The sequence below is a fragment of the Leopardus geoffroyi genome, chromosome B4 (genome assembly GCF_018350155.1).
Source record: "Leopardus geoffroyi isolate Oge1 chromosome B4, O.geoffroyi_Oge1_pat1.0, whole genome shotgun sequence".
NCBI classification, from domain to species: domain Eukaryota; kingdom Metazoa; phylum Chordata; class Mammalia; order Carnivora; family Felidae; genus Leopardus; species Leopardus geoffroyi.
In genome coordinates this window covers 10,259,728-10,277,018 of record NC_059341.1, presented here as the reverse complement: position 1 = coordinate 10,277,018, position 17,291 = coordinate 10,259,728, and the positions used below count along the sequence as shown (strand labels likewise).

At 48.2% G+C, this 17,291-nt stretch overlaps 1 protein-coding gene across 14 annotated transcripts in view; it reads right to left on the bottom strand.

The window, feature by feature from the left end:
• Positions 1 to 17,291, bottom strand: part of CELF2 (CUGBP Elav-like family member 2) — an 836,861-nt gene that overhangs the window by 87,199 nt on the left and 732,371 nt on the right. The window lies entirely within an intron of this gene.

Sequence of the window (17,291 nt, the reverse complement as noted above, 5' to 3'; positions counted from 1 at the left end):
ATGCCGAGACAGCTCGAGGGGAGTACCTCCCCTCTCACTGTATAGGAGGCCGTGAAATACCTATAGCACCTGTACTTTCTGCATTTGTCTCGAAAAGCCTTTATAAATGGCAGAGATAAGTTTCAAAAGATTTGCCTCCTCTTGGAGGCATGCCGTGGCCCCAGATGTTAGACTGTGTGTATGGTTAAGGGTCTTCTGTGACAGTTAGGTGCCCCGAAGCCGTGAAGGCTGGCCCACCTCCCCAAGCAGCAGCTAACTGTGCCATTTCGGTCACGGTTCCGCTCGGGGTGAGGGGGGTGGGGAGAAACAAAGGTAGCTTTAGGAATGTGGACTTATCCCCACTGAGTAAGAACTTTAGTAACAGTATGACAGACACCTCTGCAAGAAATCGATGACACAAACCGTGTTGCATCAGCCACAACCAGCCCGTAGCTACACCTGTTAAGTGGAGAATTCAGGCAATTTTGGGGAACTATTTTTGTGAGAAACAGAGGAAATCTTTTCTTCTCAATATTCCTGTGCCAAATGTTGTTGTATAGGCTCCATACATATCTTAACTGTCCCAGTAACCCTGAGACAGGTCCATACGGGGAGCCAGCGGGGAGAGGGGAGTGAGAGAGGGAGGCGTAAGTAACCTGGGCCAAGTCAGACAGCCAGTCAGTAGTGGAGGAGGGATTCAGACTCAGGACTGTCTCACGGGAGCCTAAGTCCCCGACTACTCCTCCATACTTCCCCTAGCATATAACCGGACACCTGTTCTGCAAGTGAATTTCGGGTTTCTAAGAACCAATAAAATCACCAGAATTTCCCTTGTCCTTACTAAACACAAAGGTTGTCTAAATTTCTTCCCACTTAGAATCGTGTGCAAATGTGTGCAGTGTGTGTGTGTGTGTGTGTGTGCGCGCGCGTGCGCATAGATGTCTGGGACTATGTATATTTCACACGTCCATAAAAACATTTTAAGTGAGCTTCAGAACAAGAACTACTGTCTGTGTTTTCACCATGAAAAAGGGCAGGAAAGACAACCCCAAAGGCTGTAATGGAGAGGAAAAAAAACCGTAGCCTTGTGGCCACGGCAGGGAAGTGCTACTGTGGCCAACGTGCCATTTGACTGTGGAGGGGCTGTGCATCCTAATCCAGGGGTTCGGGGCTCATTCTTCCACGACCCCCTCGTCAGCCCCTCCTCAACAAGATACACACGACAGAATCAGACTCAGAGGTGTGTTCCATGGGCCAAGCTATCTGAAACGTTCCCCACTTCCATCGATGATAAATGGACTGATGAGGAACGAGATTAGCTATCAGGTATCCTCAGGAAAATAATTTTGAATCCCTGACATTGAGCCTACATTTTGCGTTTTCCTTCCAAACGGATGGGGCAAGAAAGTACACTAGAATCCACCAAATCAGTCTGTGTGGACCACTTGGTTTTTTGTTTAATGTTTATTTATTTTTGAGGGAGAGAGCGTGTGCGCAAGTGGGGGAGGTGCAGAGGGTGGGGGGGTGGACAGAGTCTGAAGCAGGCTCTGAGCTGTCAGCAGGGCTCCTACCCACGAACCGTGAGATCATGGCCTGAGCTGAAGTCGGACCCTTAACCGACTGGGCCATCCAGGTGCCCTAGCAGTGTGGACCACTTATTGTTGGAAAAGCCATCGTTCACACCAGAAGAGCCTGGCATTTGGCTTTCTGTTAACTGACTGGATTGTACGATGCCTGTGTATTTGAATAAGCTTTGGAAATCCTGGAGAAAACAGAGTGCGTAACTGCCCTCTGAAGATGGAACTTCTTGGTGGGAAGAGAGTGCGTGGGATTCGTCTACACTTGGGAGTCCCAGGGCTACTCCAAATTGCTGTTGTGCATTCCCATCAGCCAGGTTAACACAAGCAGGTGCGTAGAAAACTTTCAACCAATATTTGCTAACCACAGTTTTTATAAAAGTGATCTCAGCCAAGGAAAAAAGTGGTTTTGAACATGGTAACAGTAAGGAAACCGAAGTTACCTTTTCTCTTCCCATGGCAAATCACAACCAGGGGAGAAAATTCAGAGTGGAAACAACTATTTCTTCCTGACAGTCACTGACTGATACGCGTGAAATGCTTACAGCACTGAATGCTTAGGCGCTGAAAGAAGTCATCACTACCATTACGATTTTACAAAGCGTAAGGGTTTCCCTGGGCGGGGGGGGGGGGGGGGGGAAGGTCCCATTCAAAAGCCAAGATAACATACTGGAAGGGAACAGCTTCTCTTGCTCACCTGGGAGGTATGCAGCTAGGTTCATTCAACTCTCAGCTTTTTTACAATCCAGTGATGGAGAAAAACCTAGAGAACCCAAATTATAGATCTGCGTTTGGCCCGTTGAGTTGTAGGGAAGCTCGTTTAGCTACAATGGCTTACATTCCTCCTACAATCGTGTGCTATACCAGAGGGGGGAAAATCAAGCAATATAGCCATTTAGTCCTGGAAAAAAAATTTTTTTTTCAAATAAAATCAATAAAACAAAATATGGCGGGAAAATTAGATTACCCTGGGTGGAATTCTAGGAGGGAATGTGGAGTCTGTTATGGTGATTAAGTCATCATTTCTGACAGATTACTCTAATTGGCTGTCAAGTAACATTCCGCAACCCCATCTGTAACTTGGCGTCCTAGTTACTCAGCCAGTGTTACCTTCTGGACATACATAACACATACAAACAAGAGGAGGTACAGCCCGGCACTTATTATACTCATTAGCTGTGATTAGGTTCTGTGTTTTCAGATTAAGTAATAATGCAAGCTTCCGTTGTGCTTTATTTATTCTTAAAATTACAAGAAAAATGCATGGGCTCAAAGTAGGAGGCAGGGGAAGTGAATGAAAAAGAATTGTTACACCAACGCGGGAGTGTAACGCTCTCCGGAGCACGGCTGTTCACGAAGAATGTTCACCTTTTCATAGTTTGATTTTTCTCGGAGCTCTTACACTACGTTACCTGGAGAGGTTAAACTAGGTCTCTTTGTAACCCCTCCGGTCCTTCAACTTTGGTACCTCATTAGCTGTTATTTCTGTACAAGGCACCGCTATTGTGTTTTGCAACATTCTCGTGAACAGAAAGCCCTTTCTTTGATAACATTTCAGTCCTCACGTCTCGGTCACTGCATCTTTGGAATATAATAAGCAATTCATCCGATCAGTTGAGCTCCCAAATAAATCTGGTGAAAGGTACAGCAAAATGAGTTACAACTGTAAGGCTGCGGGCACACCTTACTTTTGTCTCGATTCTTGAGATCCATATGCTTTAATGATGAGAAAACTGGAGGGCATGAAAAGTTTCGGCAACAAAGGCAAACGGGAAGACTCAATGTAACAAAAGGCTTGTAGGATTATAGCGCTGTTGAGGCGGTACTTGGGACAGCCCCGAGAACCGCAGAAGACCGCACGAGGACTTTGTGTGACAGCTGGGAGTACAATCACTGCTGATTAATGAGCCAAAATTAGCAGAAAGGTAATAATTTGCCCTTATTACTAAATGGGAAATGTACAGATATCCTTTCTAATCATGATTTCTTTTTGATTGTGGAATTGTCTTCCAAAACCAGTGATGGATGCTCCGAGAGTCATTCTTCCAGATGTTACCCAGATGCTAAATTAGACATGCTGCCTAACTGAGCCATGGAAAATACACACTGAAATAATAACGCCTGGCCAGGCCAACCATTAAGGGGTGGTTTAATGACCCGGGTAGTTCATTTATATTTCCAATACTATGACTCCACATGCCACAAACTCAGCATAATCTCATATTTTAAGACAAATGAGTCTGCTTTAAAAAGAAATTGTCCTTTTGACATTAGCCTCTGCCTGTAATGGCCATCTTTGGGCTCGGCTCTGTCAAAGCCTTGGGATAAAGGAGAACCCAGCCTGCCAGGCTCATGGGGGCTCCGTCCCCAACACCAGCTGTTTTGAGGTCATTCGCCACTCCCCACGTGTCATCACCCCCATGAACGGGGACGAGCTGGGCCCTGTGCACTGGGGAGTGGATCGCTCTGCCTCCCTCGTTCACCTTCACTCTGTGTGGGGACGCCTGCTGCTTGACCTGGTCCTTGTGCACCTGTTCACTCTGTGCAAACCCAGCCCCCAGTCCCGGCCAAGCCAGGAGCGCACCTGCCGCCCGGGGCTCGACCCAGTTACTGGCAATCCCTGGTACTGCTTCCCGGAACCCTCTCACTCAGCTGCTTTCAGCCACACCCCTGCCGCATCCCCGCCGGAAACACCCTTTGGACAGTGCAACCTGCCAGCCTGCACTTGAATTTCCAACCGCGGCTGGAAACCTGCACGCTGGAAGAGACAGCTGCCGGGTCTGTTTTCCCAGGCCCTCACCCGACTGACGCTCTGGCTTGGCCCGAAATTTGCTGATTTTTCTTCCCCTTCAATTCCCAGTTTAGAATTTCCGCTCAGTTTTTCTTCTCTACCCTACCCCTTGCTGTTTCCACTGGTGCTACCTTGTTAGCTCCTGATTCCTGGTCCCTCAGATTCCGGAAGTGGCTCCCTCGCTACTTCTGGTCCCTGCCTTCCAAGCATCTCACACACGGCTGCCTTTTTAATCTGCCTAAAACTCTGCTCTAGTAATTTCTGTCCCTTGCCCCAAAACTTTCCATGATCTGCCAAATTAAATTCCAGCTCCTTGGCCTGCCTTTCGCACAACTCCGAGCTTTGACCCCGAATTACCTTTCCAGGCTTCTTTCTCCTGATTGCTCAACACTTGTCTTCAACTCTAGTCAAACTGGACAACTCCCTCTTGCTGGGACCTCATCCATATGTTTCTCCACAAAAAGGCACAACGACCTTTCTCACATATAAACACAGTACTTCCTTCGCTAGTATAACCGCTGTGTATGTTACATAGGAACACCTACACGCTATTAGGCTGAATCATGTGAAATTCCCATTTGGTAGATTGTGAATAGCTGAAGGGTGACGATTTCATAGGATACAACCTCGTACACTGCACAGCAACAGAACTGCATTATTTTCTTTTCGGGTGACTTGTGAAAAGCTCCCCGAGTTCAAGTCATGTAGGTTTTTCTCCTTTGTAAGGTTTGGAGAGCTTTCCAGCAATTCGTCTGCAATATTTATCAGGGTATGAGCTCAATTACACGTGAACTTGATGACACAAAGCAAAACCACCCCCTACACCAGGCGCAGAATCGATGGGTGTTCCATGTGCGGTGCTGGACTCCCTTCACCCACTCTCTGCGGCTTCAACGCTGCTGAGATTAGTGATGCTTTATCCAGTAATCTCGGGTTTCCTTTCAACTTCAAGGCAGACTAAAGCCCCCACAAGGATAGCCCTCTATCAAGCAAATCTTTAAAACCTCTGGTTCAAAACTAACTTGGAAAACTTAAGCCAACCGTATCTTCCCTTGAACCTTCTGACAGGGTACCGACGTCTCATCAAATCCACGGAAAAGCCCCAGTGAATTTCGTATTCTACTGATCCTTCCCTAGCTTTGCGTCAGAGTCCTGACTTGTTTGAGTTGCTTTGCCAGCCACGTTTATTAATTAGTGTCTAACATTTCCATCTCTGCAAGTTGCAACCTCTCATAAAAAATGCATGGTTTGATTGGCTTAGCAATGACAACTTCATTTACAACAGACAAATAAATACCACACCTCGCGCAGTGATCTTTCTCCATTTATTTAGCTACCTCCATGGCCTTTGGGATTTATACTAAGCGAATGAGAGCAGATAACTAGTGTAATTTTCCTCTCTTAATCATATTTAGGCAAAAATGATTAAGTACCTTTTTTTTAAACAAATGAAGCTGGTTTCTAAAAAATTATTCCCTATACTAAAAATAGTCGGCAAGCTTGAAAAAAATATGCCTTAAGGGCTATTTCATATTAGCCATGTTTAAAATGCAAATCCATTAAACATCTGAGCAGACATCTGATATTGTTTTTAGCAACTCTATTATTCATCTCCTTTTCCACAACAGTACTAAACTTTGGTTGATATTTTGCCAAATGAAGAACTCCCCTCCAGTGCCGCTAATTCTTTATGAGTTCGAGTTTAATTTTACTGTCTCCTTTTGATTTCTACCTTCTACCCTCATGTGTGAGATGGTTTACCAACTTTGGAAATTACTCGTTGGCAGAGCTCAGGGAAATTATGACGGTTCAATTGTTCTATAAATACCCTTACCCTGAAGCTCAGTCTTCTAGAGATCGGATTCAGGTTTAGGCCTTCATATACACAGCACTGTCACCAAAACTCAAATGGCAGAGATAAACTCAGATAGGGGATACATTAAGAATACGGGAGACGTTTAGGGTGCCTGGGTGGCTCAGTCGGTTAAGCGTCCGACTCTTGATGTCGGCTCAAATCAGGATCTCACGGTTTGTGAGTTCGAGCCCCTTGGACTCTGTGCTGACAGTGTGGAGCCTGCCTGGGGTTCATTCTCTCTCTCTCTCTCTCTCTCTCTCTCTGCCTCGCTCTTTGCCCCTCCCCTACTCATGCTGTCTCTCTCTCTCTCAAAAAATAAATTAAAAAAATGAATATGGGAGACATCTTAAATTAAGGGAATAAGCTAACAACTCTTTCTTGACAATGCTTGATCTGCAGTGGCTCATCTATTTTGATGGTTTCTTCTACGAAAGAGGTCTTGGGAAATTTGGCCAGCTTTATTTGTTCTGTAGTGGAAAGAATATCACACTTACAATCACAAGGTCTGGGTTTAAGACTTGGCTTTGCCAACTCCCAGTACTTAGGGTCAAGTCACTTGATCTCTTTAAGCCTTGGTAAGGTCTTAGTTTCTTAATTGACGCAGGTGTTACTAGAGTAGAAAAATGCTTTGTGATCATCCATGCTTGTGTCTCACCTTGTGCTTGTAGTTTGTGGGGTAGGGGTCTAACCTGACTAAAAGGACTGCAATGGAAAATCAAAGTACTGAGGACGCTCTCCCATCTCCCTCTTGCACCCCCCCCCCTCGGTTTGTAAACAACTCTCGAGATATTTTATAGTCAGAGAGTGTCGATGAATAAAAGCTTTTCCTGAGAGCTCATTTATTCGACACACATTTGTTGGGCATCATCTATGGTATGAGGCTGGGCTCTGAGAACCTACTCTCTCTGAGGCATTTGGAGCTTAATCCAGGAGAGACTAAGAGGTAAATAACCGGGGGGGAGTAAAATTCAGCATGACAGGATGAAATCACCACCCCACTACGGTGGATTCACATGAAAGAATATTCGATTCTACCTTCACAGAAGTGAAACAACACCTGTGTGTGATCCTATGGCTGGACTATAGTGTGTGAGCAAAAGTGTCATAGACGCTGGAGAGAAAGTCAGGGACACGGCGTGGAGGTCGAGTCTCACCCTTAGGACCCAGCAGGTGTCCACTTTTTTCTGCCACAAGACACAACACAACCATATTCACACACTCCCGCAGTGCGCTGGGGGTGATGTGCAGTTCCAGGGTCCTAATTCCACTCCATCCTCTCTGACTCAAGGGGCCACCTGGGAGATGAGTGAGATTGCAGTTATGACCGGGATAACTTCAAAAATCTCCTAACCCCTTCCGTGCTTTTCCTAGCTGTGGGGACAACCATAGTCCCAAAAGATAAAGAGGGCAGAATTCCAGAGATGCTGAGGGAGAACGCAGGATTTCCTCGCTGATCACAAACGGGGTACTGAGACGAGGCAGTAGGGGAGAAGGAAAGGTTGAGGAGGACTCCTGGCTTTTGGTCTCGGGCGGTGCACCCGTCCACGTGGACAGGTAACCATACTTGAAGAGGGCCTGGGTGCTGGTCGGAAGAGGACTTTAGTATTGCAACTGCCTGGGGACCAGCTGCATGCAACTTTGCAGTAACAGCTATCGGACATCTAGGTTTGGGGCCTGGCAGAGAAGTCTGACTTTCAAGATCAAGGTTTGGGAGGCGGCAGGTCCCAGGAGGCAGAGGAAGACAGGAGGATGATTGACAGAAATCGTGCAGTGAGAACGAAGGGGTAAAAACAGAACCCGGGGGTGGGGGGCACATCCGTGGTTAAGGCCTAGTTCTCTGCCCGCCATCCTTATGAGAAACAGCACATTCCTTTTTATTGGGAGAAAAGTCGACTGTCTGTCACTGTGCTGTGTAAGGAAGGCGCCTGGAAGGCTTATGGCCTGAGATGTCTTTAAAGGTTCTCTTTTGCACTTGGCTCTGCTTTAATCCTGTGTCTTCAGCATTTCAAGCTTTAGGCCAGACCCAACCTTCCCTTTCATAAATCAACACCATGCCTAGCCAGCTGGTGTATTTATTCTTTTTCATTATTTGGAATTTTGTTAAAGTCTAAGCTAAATTTTTGTTTTCCCATTAAGGTCTTTGAAAGTTACCATGGGAAATATTTATTGTCCGGATTGCCATAAAACTGAAGGGCATATCATGTTTAGAGAAGAGAGTCAAGATAAAATGCCTACGAACACACCCAAAGAATCCCAACTACGACACCTGTCCAACCAAATGCTGTCAAAGAGACTGAAGGTCATGGTCCATACGAGGCTATTTTGGGAACCAGGCACTGTATACAGATGCCTTTGAGAGACCTGCCTCCCAAGAGGCCCCTGCCTTGCAAGTAAAGTGTTCTTCCATTTTCCTTTTCCCACCCACGAACCTGAGTGGCTACCTTCCGTGAGGCGAATTACATGGAAAAAGAACATGGGTGTGCCCTTAAAAACCAGCACAACACCCTTCTTCTTAGCCAACATCACCAAAGCGCCTTCAGGAGGCGTTACCAAAGATGGCCACGCAGACCGAAACATCCTCGCCGTGGCTCACTCCCTCCTTTTCAAGTGGTAAGGAGATTTCATGGTTAGTCAACTGGGTTGAGAGCCTAGAGCTCATTTCCACTAACGAGCTGATGTGCTGACCACGGTCACGGCCGCCTGCAATCACTGACTCGTGATTCTTCCCAAGACCAAGGGTGAGGGGCTTGGCACATGTGACTCAGAGGCGCAGTGAGGGAAAAGCACCGTTTGTGCATCTCCAAAAATGCATAATTAGGAAGGAGAAGCTCCTTTGCAGCCCCAATCTATTAATTCAGCTCTAATCAGTGAAATACAGAAGTGGGGAGGGCGACTTGAAGTCCAAGGACAGCACCTGACATACAGCCCTGCCCTCACGTGTATTTCAGGATCTCCCCCATCAAGAGGAGGAGGCTGGGCTGGGGATTATACTGTGAGCTGACAGAAGCCTGCGAGAGAGGTGTGGCCTGACTTTGAGGTGATGTCAGCAAAGAGCAAGGCTGAGGATGTTTTAGTCCTGGGGGCCGCATGCACTCTGCCGCGGGCTCGTCCTCACGAGTCAGCCAGTCGGTTCTGCCGAGTGAAATAAACACGGGTGTCTGCTTGTAAGTTCCAGGGAAGGCCTGGTAATTTTACTCTTGCCTTCTATGTGCCTTTCCTGGTCCCCTATTCCATGCAGATCTAACCCACCATCAGCAGGTATTACACCCCGACTGTGTCCTCCTCCTGGGACAGGGCACTGATCTCTCGTCCTGCCCCTTTGGCCTCCTTTCCCAGCTGGCTCCTCTGTTCACCTTCTGCTTCCTACTCAGTTAACCAGCCGCAGCTCACGCTTTGATGCTGGTCTGACAGACAACGGTGTGACTCCGGCAAACGGTGGCCATGTAGGTTTTAGTGTTTTCGTGGCAACAAATGACTCTGTGCTTAGAGACTGCTGCCTGGGGTGCCTGTTGTATTTCAAGTGATCGTGAACCACCCAACACGTGAAACACGTCTCCCGATCCACGAGAAGTAGGGATGGAATGCCAGAACCCACTCCAGAGGAACCTTACAACTATTTAGGACAGGTGACATTCTTCTTAACCTCCCAAATTAACACACGTATTATATGTGTTTATAAAGTACCTCTTCTCAGGAGGCAGTGCATTCTACCCTCGCATGCCTGTGGCAGTGAAATCTTCTTTGTCAGCCAGAGTCTCTCAAGCGGTGGCTATGGAGAGGGACAGGATAAAGTGCTTTGCTTCCCTAGGAAGGAAGCGCAGGTCCGTGGAGGATGAACCAGCAGGGACTCCGCATGCCCACCGTGTCTGCAAGGTGGGACCGGCTGCCGAGTATTACAGATGAACTCTGTGTGGCAGAAAATCGCTCCTCTCTAGAATTAGCTTATTCTGGCCAGAAAAAAACTGTGCTAAAAATAGCACTAACTCCATTCATCCTCTTACAGCCCGGGACATATTAATTCTACGTAAGTCTCACTCATGTGAGATTTTCTGGCAGGTCTTTGAGAGCTGATGGGACGGAAAACACACAGTTGCCCACACAAAGATACTGGCGAACAAAAGACCTCCTCATATGCCGTTCGCAGCTTTACCTCCTTCCCGACCTGTCCCAGATGCTCAGGTCACCCAGATCCCTTTTAGAACGTCTGCAAGGAAATCTGGGAGGGCGGCAGCATCTGCAGTGACAGAGGAGCTCCGCCCTCTTGAGCACTGAGGAAACCTATCGATTCCGCTGCGGGAGGTAGGTGTGCACACGCAGTCAGCGTGGTCTTTAAAGCGAACTGTGATCGATTCCCAGGATGGCGGTACTGGTGAGGACCGTTCCCGCCAGCACACAGGCATCGCACTGTGCTGTGCACACACAGTCCCCGGGATCTGGTGCAAATCCAGGTACAGGGAGAGGCCCGAGAGTCAGCACAACGAACACAGTCCTGACGGTTCCGGGGCTGCTAGTCGCAGACTAGGCTCTGAACAGCAAGGCTACCTGTACTTGCGGGAGGGTCATCAGCAGGTGCGAGGGCTCCCGCACAGCCAAATGAGCAGGAGGAAACAGGTTAAGCGCCACCACCTTACTCTTGGGGCTGATGGTGGTCATTCTCCAATAGTGGTTCTCGAACCTGAACGCTGGGATCACCTGGGAAGCTTTAGAAATACCCTGAGAGACTCTTCTTTAATCTGCCTGAGGCATGGCCTGGGCATGTGTCATTTCAAAAGCTCCCCAGTCGGGGCTACTAATCACAGAACTAGCTCTAGATGCAAATGGACTTACACTTAGGACCACTTTGGTTTTTTCTTCATCCCTTCTGTAAAAATTTGTCTAGTTCATGTGTCATTTTAGGTAAATGGCCAGGAAGAATATTATGACTATCAGAGTCTTTTCTCAGAGGGTAGAAATGAGAAAAGGAATCACCACGCTCAGTGGCCTCACATCATACAGTGTAATGTCACCGACAGATGGGTCGTAGGGGCCCTGAACCGCTGCTTCTTTAAGTGACGTGTTTGGCATAATCTCGTACAGAAATCGCGGGGGCCTGAGACGCTGACAAGACCAAGAGGCTGGGAGTCGGCAGATAAATGTTGCTGTTCCATCCCGACCTCGCCACCGAACTGTTCTGGGCTTTTGCTTCCTCATCTGTCATCTGAAGGGCAGCAGTACTATCTCCAAAAAAAAAAAACTTTTAGCTTCCACAGTCCATGACCTCTGATGAAAAAGGGTCTATTTTCTTTTTTATTTTTATTATTTTTTTTCAACGTTTATTTATTTTTGGGACAGAGAGAGACAGAGCATGAACGGGGGAGGGGCAGAGAGAGAGGGAGACACAGAATCGGAAACAGGCTCCAGGCTCCGAGCCATCAGCCCAGAGCCCGACGCGGGGCTCGAACTCACGGACCGCGAGACCATGACCTGGCTGAAGTCGGACGCTTTAACCGACTGCGCCACCCAGGCGCCCCAAATAGGGTCTATTTTCCTCAGCATGCCCTCTCTTCTTCTGCTGACCCAGAGAACCACATTCAACTAGACAGAAATCTACTGAGATTAGCCCCAGGATTTCCTAGGTCTGGGACTCTGATCTTCCTTACTGATGATATTTAGTTTTGGTTAATGACCTCCAGGGGTTTTACATTTGGGCAATGCTGACTCGGGGACAGGTTGGGCAACACAGCGATTAGGATTCTCTAATAAATGCCTCAGAGGCACGTAACGACTTTTTGTAGGAGTTGTGATTATAGTTAATGCCTTCCATGAGCTGCCCAAGAAATGTTAAGATACAACTCATCCAAACCTAGGCTGAAGCACCTCTTCCTATTTAAATGATGGCTTATAAATATTAGTAAAAACCATCAGACACTCATAACGGGGTAGGATTACAGGTGAAGTTAAGCTGAATTTGAGGGCAGTTGTCTTTCACATCTCCTTGTATCTGGATGGAAGAGGCCAATTATTAGACGTAAGCGACACTCAGTGATTTGTTAGAGAATTTTTCCTCTAATAGCCAAAAGTATGCCCTTAAATTTGGAATGACAGACTTCTCACTGAAAAGGAAACCAGAGTGGGAAAACAAATTATGACTCTCTGTTTTATTATTTATCTAGCCTTTTATTATTTTCATGAGCTCAGGCGTATATACAAACCCTTGGCATGGTGCCCAAGACACAGTAAGTGCTCGGTACACGTTAACTATTACAATTAGTTTTATTAATCAAACATCTATCGCTATTCCGTTAAAGTTATCTAAATTCCAAAAGTCACTGAAAAATACCAGTCACGTAGAGAGAACATTTACAAAACCAAAACTTGCCAGAAAGATACTTCTGGAGTTCTAGAACTACTGTTCTGAATTTACACCCGCCTGTGGTAATATGGGCAATGACAGCAATTAGCTTTCTATTTCCTGGTCTACATGACTTGCTGACAGCCGGTCTGCTTACACTGGACCTCACGTACCACTCAGCACAAAGCAGCTGGCACGGTTTCCTGGTTTGCATTTAAATATATGCTTTTCTAGAGAAATTAAAAACCGTGTATGTGTGGGCAAGCACACAAAGTGTGGAATTTGACAGACTGAAATATACCCTAGTGGCCTGCGGTCACCCAAGTTTAGTCTTCAGGGTGGAGGTGAGTTTCCAGGGAACCTGTTCTTCACTTTGACTTGGGCCTTCTGGCCCCTGAGGGAGGACTTGGTGGCCCAGAGATCACAGAACTCTCGGTCGAACCCCACGTGCTGTCACACCGCATCCCGGCTCTTGCTCCCAAGACCAGGCCAGTGGGGGATGGGGGGGGGGATGTACCACCAAGTCTCCACGTCATGTCCACATATCTACATTCACATCAACACAGCAATGACAGCACGACGACCGGACAGAATTAACCACATGGTTTACCCTAAAAGTCTTAGTCAACACTGAGCCTTTGGTCCTAACTCACCTCCTGACCAAGGGAGAGGACAGAGCAGGTGGGTGGCTGGGGATGGAGAGAGAAGGGCACCCGAGCTCCCAGGACACGAGGAAAAGCGCTGCGCTGACCCAGTGTCCTTGCCCGACTTTGCCAAGGCAGAGAGCACGGCCGTGGGGCTGCTGAGGGGGCCGCGTAGACCCCATGTGCGGCGCTCACTGGTTTCCTGCTGCCCTCGTCTATGGTGCGGGGTCTGGCCCCCCGTTTCCAGAAGCAGGGATAAGGGGGTAGGGCTCAGCTGTTCTTGAAAGGCGTCAGGGCTCCTGGGGCAGCAAGGCGCGATGATGGAGGGCGGAGAACTCCTATTTATCTCCCAGTCCTCGTGCCCAGCCACAGCCTGCTGGCTGTCCTGCCGCTTCCTGCTTGGTGTGCTGAGTAACAGGGTTCGTGCCTGATCTTCCAGGATGAGGCGGGCCGCGCTCTGCCCTTCCCCTACGGAAGGACACAGAGCCAAGAGATGGGGGGCGGGGAGGCCAGCTGGACAGAGCGGGGCATTAGGATGCAGATTGGGGACTGGGACCGAAAGCCTGGGGATGCAGATAAAGCAAGGCGCCCTAATAACATGAATGTTAATGAGATGGTGTTGGTAAAGCTGCACTCCTCTGAAGAAAGGTGTTGCATTTATAATCATTTTTGCAAAGCAGTTCCTCTTACAGGAGTGACTCCCTTTGATCTGTAGCTCCTTCCTGGAGAGCCTGGGACCAGGAGCCTCCAGCCCAAGACAGGAGCAAATGCCTGGCCACACCCGCCCAGCGACGTCAGTGGTCTCCGGCTGGGCAAGAGGGCAGGGCTCCGCATCTCTGGCAAAGCTGCACAGCACAGTGGCCGGGCCCCATGTGGCATCAGGACCGGCTCTGGGCGCCAGCTGCCTTCTGGGGAGGCCTGCTTAGCGAAGCACCAGGACCCCGGCGCCCTGCCTCTCGGGCGAGCGCATCGTGAGACGCCGCTAGTTGTAGGAGTAAAAGAGCTGAGGATTTAGATCGATTTCAGGACAGCTCCAAAGGGAGCAAACGTGGGCATCCCGAGCTTATCCATGCGGCGGTGGGAGTGCCGAGAGAGAACACCTGCTCCTGGGGGTCTCCAACGGCGGGGCCCTTGGCGTCCGAGGTCAGACTCACAGTCACCAGCTGTCTGACCCCAGACAGGTCACTCTTGAGTTTTAGTTTCCTCACCAGCCAACGGGGCCATATGACACAGACCTTGTGGAGGTGCTGTGACAATGCAAAGAAATATAGTCACAGAGCCCTCACGTGGTGCCTGATACGTGGGCCATCAATAGACAGTCACTTTTGCAGTGATTTGCATTGTCGTGCTGTGCTGGCGACCCAGGTCCCACTCCTACCCCCTAAGACGTGGTGGACATCATGCCTGATCCAGGGGCAGGGCCAGGGGCAGGCAGCCATGCTACTGGGTGGTTTTAGCAACGGTGGCTTCTAATTCTAGTGCTGTCACTGTTGGCTAGGGGAGGTCAGAGGAGTTAATTTAATCTCCCGGTGCCCCAGTGTCCTCTGTATAACAAGGTGAACGCTGTCAATACAGCACCTGACACATTTCTAGAAGGGACGACAAAGAATACCATAAAGCCATCTACAAACACAGGCGGTTCACTCATCCATGTGAACAGGTGACAGGAATCAAAGAGATGCAAGAAATCCACCAAAAATCCCAAAACCTCATTAGGTTAAACACCCTTACTTATCAAACCAAGGCTGTAAGCAAGGAATGAGATGGACTTGTTAAGCCTTCATCGCCTCTCCCTCCTTCTTTGTTCCTTGGGAAAAAAATTACGAGTGCTCAGCTCCCTGTTGGTTCTCGGCCAGAGGGGAGTGGGAAGCAGATGTCCAGAGAACCTCAAAGTGGGAAGCCAAGCCCCGAACGGGCCAGATGAGTCTATGTAAGGTACAGATGGCTCTTGGACAATGCGAGGTTGGCGCGCTAACCCCCTGTGTGGTCAAAAATCTGTATATAACTTTGGACTCCCCCAAAACTTAACTACTAATAGCCTACTGTTGACCAGAAGCCTCACCCATAGCATCAACAGACAGTCCATTAACATATATTTTGTATGTTCTCTGCATTATGTTATATTCTTACAATCCAGCAAGCTGGAGGAAAAAAAAGGGCCATTGAGAAGATCACAAGGAAGAGAAACTACATGTTACAGTTTTGCTTTTCTAAAAGATAAATCCACCTGTAAGTGGACCCACGCAGTTCAAATCTGTGTTGTTCAAGGGTCAAGTGTAACTCTAACACTACTAACAGATAACTGAAGCAAGTCAAGTCCTAGCTGTCTGCCTGGCTACCCACTTGGATAAACAGGCAGACAGAGAGAGAGATGTACAGAGAGATGTTTTTCCTTAAGCAGGACATTACCGTAGACAACGCACGGGAGGAAGACTGGTCCTACGAGACTGCAAAGGACTCTGAGAACCACTGAGTCCAACCATTTCGTTTTTGCAGATGAAGACAGGAAGGGCTTTCAAGAGTTCTTAATGACAGGTGGGGAAGGGGATGACAGGACAAATATGTGTTTTGACTACTGGTGGGAAGAAATGACAGTCAGTAACAATACAAAACGTGAAAGAGAACATCTGTCGTGGTGTCCCTTTTCTGCAATCTCCCACAGGCACTGTTTATTCTTTATCTTTTCATCTTGGAGACTTTGGGTAGGGAGAGCCGTAACGATATGGTCCTGAGGTACTGCTTTATTACCAAAACAACTTTAATAGCTTATGTCACAATACTAATGAGACTTCCTGAGCACCTGTGTACGGTCACAGTCTATGGCTCAAATGAGCGAAGGACACATGAAACTCCTTTCCCTCCTTGCCTCCCAGTGGCCGTGGCCAGCCTGCCTCCCTTGCGCTCACCAACCTAGATGTGGCCCAGGCGGGGTTTCCAAGACTCCCTCTGATCCTCGTGTCCCTTCCCCCAGCTCAGCCATTCTCCGCGTCTTGGTGGGTGGGTAAGGACCTTGGGGCTCCTGGGAGAACTCTCTCCATACCCACCCTCGTCACATACTTTTTCATGGCCTGGAGCCTGAGACTGAAGAACTGGACAGCCCACCTCTACTGGACACAGTCCCCTGAGCTGTGCCCACCCCACATGTGACGGATTCACGGTCTGTCCGGCACAACAGTAATATTTTCAGGTGATGAATTCTCATGGGGACTGCATACTCCGTGGGCAAAATCTGGACTATTTTCCAACTTTAAAAAAAAACAACAACATTTCTCCTGGTGTTGTAAGCTCGAGCCCAATGTTGGGTGTAGAGATTACTTAAAAATAAAATCTTTGAAAAAAGTTTTCCCCTTTCATTTGATTGTCACAAGTCCTTTCCTATGCAATTCCATCCAGACCTTTAATCCAATTCATGGATTTTTCCTACAATCTTCTTTTGAAAGCTTATCAACCTCTAATAGAACTGAGATCTAATAAGTGAACTTAATATTCCCAATGTAGTCCTGGGATATCAGAGAGAAATGAGTACCTCTGAAATCCGACTCTTGTTTCTTTCTGCCACTGTGCTATCCTACTGTGGCCTCATACGTTACCAATGAGACCACAGTGCTGCTCAATGACACGGGGCAATTGTGCACCCCTGGCTGGGCCCCTGGGCTACGTAGGTTGCACGTATGCTTTCCTAAGCCCTCACAACAGTCCTGGTAACGAGGGAATGCAGTTGAGCCTCTGCACGGCATTCCACGGAAACCTCATTATCAAAAACTGGTGTAACTGCTCCCTGTTTTAACCCCATGCTACCTGGGCTGCTCAGCTCAGTCACTTTCAACATTTCACCACTAAGGACCCCTCATGAATTTTCTCCCACAGATTTCCTTGTATCGAGCGGGCCCTATTTTAAAAGTCACTGGTTTTTGGGGTGCCTGGTGGCTCAGTTGAGCATCTGACTCTCGATCTTGGCTCACGTCATGATCTCACGGTTTGTGGGTTCAAGCCCCACCTTGGGCTCCATGCTGATGACGATGGCACAGAGCCTGCTAGGGATTCTGTCTCTCCTTCTCTCTGCCCCTCCCCAACTTGTGCACGTGTTCTCTCTCTCTCTCAAAATAAATAAAAG